Source organism: Nyctereutes procyonoides, unplaced genomic scaffold (genome assembly GCF_905146905.1).
Source record: "Nyctereutes procyonoides isolate TBG_1078 unplaced genomic scaffold, NYPRO_anot_genome, whole genome shotgun sequence".
In the NCBI taxonomy this organism is placed as follows: domain Eukaryota; kingdom Metazoa; phylum Chordata; class Mammalia; order Carnivora; family Canidae; genus Nyctereutes; species Nyctereutes procyonoides.
In genome coordinates, this window is record NW_026575120.1 from 24488178 (window position 1) to 24494177 (window position 6000).

Sequence of the window (6000 nt, forward strand, 5' to 3'; positions counted from 1 at the left end):
ACAGGGTGGATACTCACTGGTCGAAAGGAAGACAGAGAGGTCTCTGGAGGCCATTAGCTTCTGGCCTCTGGACAGATTATCAGGTAAGCTAACAAATGTTCCCCCAGGAGGGTTAGTGGAGATCCAGCAATACCTGTTCTCAGTTTGACTCTTTATCATAGGGAGTCCAGTGGAGTAATGGACACAATGAGAGTAAGGATGCCTCCTCCCCTTTGGTAGAATCCCCACAGATTCCCTGACCTGTAAAGTGAGGAATATCAGAGTAGGGAAAGCCAGCAGAAGGCTCTGGGAACTGCCTTTCCTTTACCAAAATCGTAAACCAAAAGCAATACCACGTGCCTTAAACATCAGTGGTACCAGAGCCTGCCACGGAAAGAGAACTACGCATCCCCTCCTGCCTTTCCTGTTTGAATGGTGAGAAACCAGATGAGTCATATGGAGGGACGTGGCCACTGCAGCCTTAATCAGGGGGCGATGTCCACCCTCTTCACCGAGGCAAGGCAATAGTGCCGCATCACCCAGGATGTCGACCTGGCATGTAACTCCCTCCATCTCTACCAGAAACAAGGGCCTCGCATGGATCGAGCATCAGCACACCACAATGCTCTTACCTCGTGGCTGGGCCAGCTCTCCTGCTTTTTCATAAGATAAACCAGAAGGAACTTGACTGTCTTGACAACTCATCAAGTATCACGCTACTTGATGACACTGTACTCACTGGATCTGACGAGAAGAAGCAGCGAGGATGAGAGAAGGTGGGTGATACACCGCACAACGGTTTGAAGATCTACTCACTGACAAAGTTTCTAGAGGCAGTAGCTGAGAATGTCAGAACAGCCCCTGAAGTGAGAGAGACGGCGTTTCCCTTTGTAGCACCTGTTTCAAAGACATAGACACAACCCTCCATGGACTTTGTACGTTTTGGAGGCTGCAAATAGGATCTGTAGGCATGCTCCTAAATACAATTATTGAGCAACCTTGAAGATGGCTGGTTTCGGGGCAGAGGGTAAAGAGCAAGAAGGCCTACCACCCAGACCTCTCTGTGTGTGTCAGGTCCAGGCAGTCGTTCTAGCTGTCTTGTCCCTTAGGGCTGGGTGTCAACATATGCAGGGATGCTTCCTGTGGTGAGAGATGAGGTACTTTATAGAGATTCTGACAAATCCCAATGCAAGAACCACCACACAGTCCCCTGGGCTTGGAATGAAGCCATGACATTTTCTGCAACAACTATCCTCAATTTGGTAGGCGGTTCCTGGCCTTCTATTGACCCTGGTAGAAACCTAATGCTTAACCATGAGGCACCAATTAATTGTGCAACCCAAACTGTCTGTCATAACTGTGTTTTTTTCTGATCTACCAAATCATAAGATTGGGGATTGATAGTCATATTCATTTATTCACTGGAAATGGTATATCTCAGAACGGGCACAAGCTCCCCGCCTAAGTAGCGAGGTTGTACACTCACCTGGTACCTGTACGTATTGCTATGTGTACTGTTTTGCCCTTAACAAACACCTGAGGCCTCGTGGGGGTTCCCTGTGAAAAGCTAACAGAAAGGGTAACCCTGGTTTACAGATGGGTTTGCATAACACACATATAACCTGCCAAATGTACTACAGCCCCAAACAGGGATGTCTGTAAAACACAACAGTGAAGGGAAATCCTCCCAGTGGGCAGAATCCAGAAAGTAAATTTGCTTTATAAGAACATTTAGGGAGAAAGATCAAGGAGAGAGAAGAAATAGAACAAAAATTCCTCAGTAGGTATCAAGACATTATAAAACAGTTGTGATTAAAACATTATGATACCAACACCAGCATAGCTAACCAAAAAGAATAGAGTATACACAGTTGCCTGCTAATACACAGAACATTGATGAACGACATTACAAGCCAAAGAAATGCTATTCAATAAATAGTGCTGGGAAAATTGATCATGCATATGTAAAAATGCTAATATCTATGTCACACCATCAATAAAAATAATTGTGTGATGAGATAATTACCATATGTAAAAAGCAAACCCTGAAACCTTACCCTAAAATGAAAGGCAATGCCTTGCAGTAACCAAGGGAAGTATTAAGATGCAAAAATCAATAAAGTAAAAGATGGATGTGTCTGCGGAACTGTGCATGGATTATATAATCATAAAAACATGTTTGTTCATTCAACAACTGAGCAGCGTCTCCACTATGTTCCTTCCAGTTTCTGCAGGGGCACAACAAAGGACACCACATCACCTCTGCCCCTACAGGGTCCTGGAGATAAGCAAGTGGGCTGATCAATGCCGCACTTAGTAGCACCATGAAAATATGACTTCTAATACCACCGACTCCATCATAAAGGATCTTTACTTCCAGACAAATTATTAATCAATATATCAATGCCAATGTGGTGATATGGCAGACCAGGAGGTGACAGTTTCCCCAAAGGCATCTGCCCTGCTTGTTTAGTCATTCCGTGAGTATGTCTCAAGTGCCAGACACTATAATAAGCCTAGGATACAAGATGAATAAGAAATCATCTCTCCTCTACCCACAAGCGGGAAAGCTCTGAGACTAATGATGGATGGAGGCAGAGGGAGAAACAGAAAGTTCAATGCTGGGCAGCGAACGTCACCCAAGCTTCCATGCAGGCACAATGAAGCCCCTACCCCAGATCCTGCTGCGTACTGGTGCTCCAAAACCCCACAATGAAGGCAAAGGAAATATTTTCATTCAGGTAATTGGGTGAGTCTTGATTAAGTCAGAATTCCAAATGCATGCATGCTATAAAATTACAACTGTGTGTTAAAGGCTGTGATTCCAATTATAAGCCAATGCTGTTGAGGTTCAGGACAAAACAAAGATTCCAGAGATCTCGGCAGCAGGTGCTACGACAGGGTTTCCTGAGATAAGCTAGGATAGCGCACCAGCAAAGGATTCCTTTCGAGAAAAGCAAACACTAAGAGGCCAAAAAAAACCCCTGAGTTCCCGTCCTGATTTTGCCACACACTACCTGTCTAAACCCTGTAGTAAGCCACTTACTCTCTGAGTTTGGGAAATCTCATCACAAATGCACAGTGATACATTCACTGTGACCACTAACGTGACGGTGGTCAATAAACCAATACACACAGGATTACCAAGTGACGTGTGTTCATGAAGCATTTCTCATTGTTGAAAACTGTATCCTTTCCATAATTGCTTCGCTTTGTTTTTATTGAGGTATAATTTGAAAATAATAAAATGCACACATTTTAAGTGTATTGTTCGCTGAGTCTGGCAATGGTATAGGTCCATTTAACTGTCAAGAAAATCAAAATGTAGAACCTTATCCAGGAAAGATCCTCTTTTCAGAAATTAATCTCATCAACACACACACACACACAAAAGACCACCACCACTGCCCTTGCTCATATCAGCATATCTGTGGAGGACTGTAGTCTGTGATTTTTCTAGTAACATCCTGGTCAGATTTCTGGTCTCGTGCTTGTGCTGGCTTCATAAAAATAGTGGGAATCACTTCCTCCTTCTGCCTTTTCTGGAAGAACAATGTACAACAATGGTAACACTTCTCTGTAAGTCTTATAATCCACTAGTGAAGCCTTGGCCAGACTGACTTTGTCGATAGATTTTCTTATTTTCAAATTTAAATATATATGTATATCTATGTTTTCAGACTTTTTTCTCTCTGCTGGTGATCGCCTTAGTCAAAGAAACTTGCCCGTTCCAACTTTTATCGTTGACTCTGTTGGTATGTGTTGTTCCTAATATTTCATCTCTATATTGTCTGTAATAGATTTATTGATAGTCCTTTAAATTTTTCCCACATTGATTACTTGTGCCTTACCTCTTTTCTCTTTTTTGTTGATTAATCTAGCTCAAGTTTGTAAATCTTTTCCGCGTGTCCACTTTTGGTGTTGATTCTATTATCTGTCTTTATTTCATTGACTTCTGCTCTTACCTTAATTAGTTTCCCCCTTGTACATATTTTGGGTTCCTGATGCTCTTCTTTTCCTAGCTTCTGGACATGGAAGTTTGCACAAAAAAGGAAAAAGAGATCAATTCTCTGGGTGTACAGAATCATACATTTCCTTCTTAGCACTGCTTCAGCTGCGTTGGCACTTTGATACATTGTGTTTTTTGTTGACATTCGGGCTCTAAATATTCTCTAATTTCCTTTGTAATACCCCCCCTGACTCAAGGATTTTTTTTTTGCTGCATAATATCCCATTTGAACTTTTTTCAGATATCACATTATCAATGATTTTTAACATTTGTAGTCAGAGCGTTGCAGAACCCAAAAATCAAAGGCACAGTCAAGGCTTTCTTGGGGGCACAGCTGAGCTGAAGGAAGACATGGCACTGACACAGAGCAGTCAGGCTGGCCTCCCTGGGCACAGAGGAGACCCTACCTTATATAGAGAGAGTTCCTGCTCTGATCCAGTATGCTAATGGGGGAAGAGGAAAGGAGCGCCTCACCCTGATTGGTTGGAAGGCTCTCATCTTTTATTTAAAAATTTTTATTTAAATTCAATTTAGTTAACATATGGTGTATTATTAGTTTCAGGGGTAGAATTCAGTGATTTATCCATTGCATATAACACCCAGTGCTCATCCCATCACATGCCCTCCTTCATGCTCATCCCCCAGTTACCCCGTCCCCCACCCGCCTCCCCTCAGGCCACCTTCAGTTTGTTCCCTAGAGTTAAGAGTCTTTTCTGGTTTGCCTCCCTCTCTGATTTCATCTTATTTTTCCTTCCCTTCCCCATGGTCCTCTGTTTTTTTTAATTCCACATAATGAGTGAAATCATATGTTATTCTGTCTTTCTCTGACTTATTTCACTTAGCATAATACCCTTTAGTTCTATCCAAAAATTCATTCTTTTTGATAGCTGAATAATATTCCATTGTATATTATTGTGGAACATATGTGTGTGTGTGTGTGTATCACATCTTCCTTATATATATATACATATATATATATATCACATCTTCCTTATCCATTCATCTATTGGTGGACAACTGGGCTCTTTCCATAGTTTGCCTATTGTGGACATTGCTGCTACAAATATTGGGGAGCAGTTTGCATTCCCACCAACAGTGAATGAGGGTTCCCCTTTCTCTGCATCCTCATCAACATCTGTCATTTCCTGACTTGTTAATTTAGCCATTCTTACTGGTGTGAGATGGTGTCTCATTGTGGTTTTGATCTGTATTTCCCTGATGCAAAGGTCTCATCCTGATTGGTTGGAAGGGCCTCATTCTGATTGGTTGATATTAGCAGGCAACCCAGGCAGCTTACTGGTGCTTTTTTGGAGCTGAGTTCGTGTTTTATGTCGGGCTTGTATACTGGTCGCATCTTGGCCACATCCTGGTTTAGCTCTGTGAGACAAGCAGTTTAGCAAGAACAGCCAATGGGAATCACCCCACATGTACAGTGTTTGGGGGCTCATTCTCCTGGCCTCTAACAGTCTGAATAGAATACACTTCCTATGACATCACTCTTTTAAAACTAACTGGGACTTATCTGATGGCTCCACATGCAGCTGGTGTTGGTAAATGTTTATGAAGATGTTTGTATTTTGTGTACAGTGTTGGTGTTCGAGAGGGTTAGGTGGTTGACAGTTATGTCCAAGTCTCCTGGATCTTTATGACTTTGCCTAGTGGTTTTTTCAATTATGGAGAGGGATGTTGAAAATCTCTTGCTCTGATTATGGATTTATATATTTCTCTGTTCTCCGACAAAGACAGATTTCTGCCAGTGTTTGTTTCATATACTTTGGAGCTCTGTTACTAATATACAAATGAAAACTGCTTGTATTTCACAGTTAGAATTTCCATCATTTCTTTGGATGGCTTTCACTTCTCTGCTGAGATTCTCCGTCTGTTTCTCCATGTTGTTCATCTTTCCTTTTAAATCCTCTAACACGTTTACTGGGATTATTTTACAGTACATGCCTGCTAATTTTATAATCTATGTTTTTGGGTCTGATTGTATGACAATTTTTTTCTCCTGA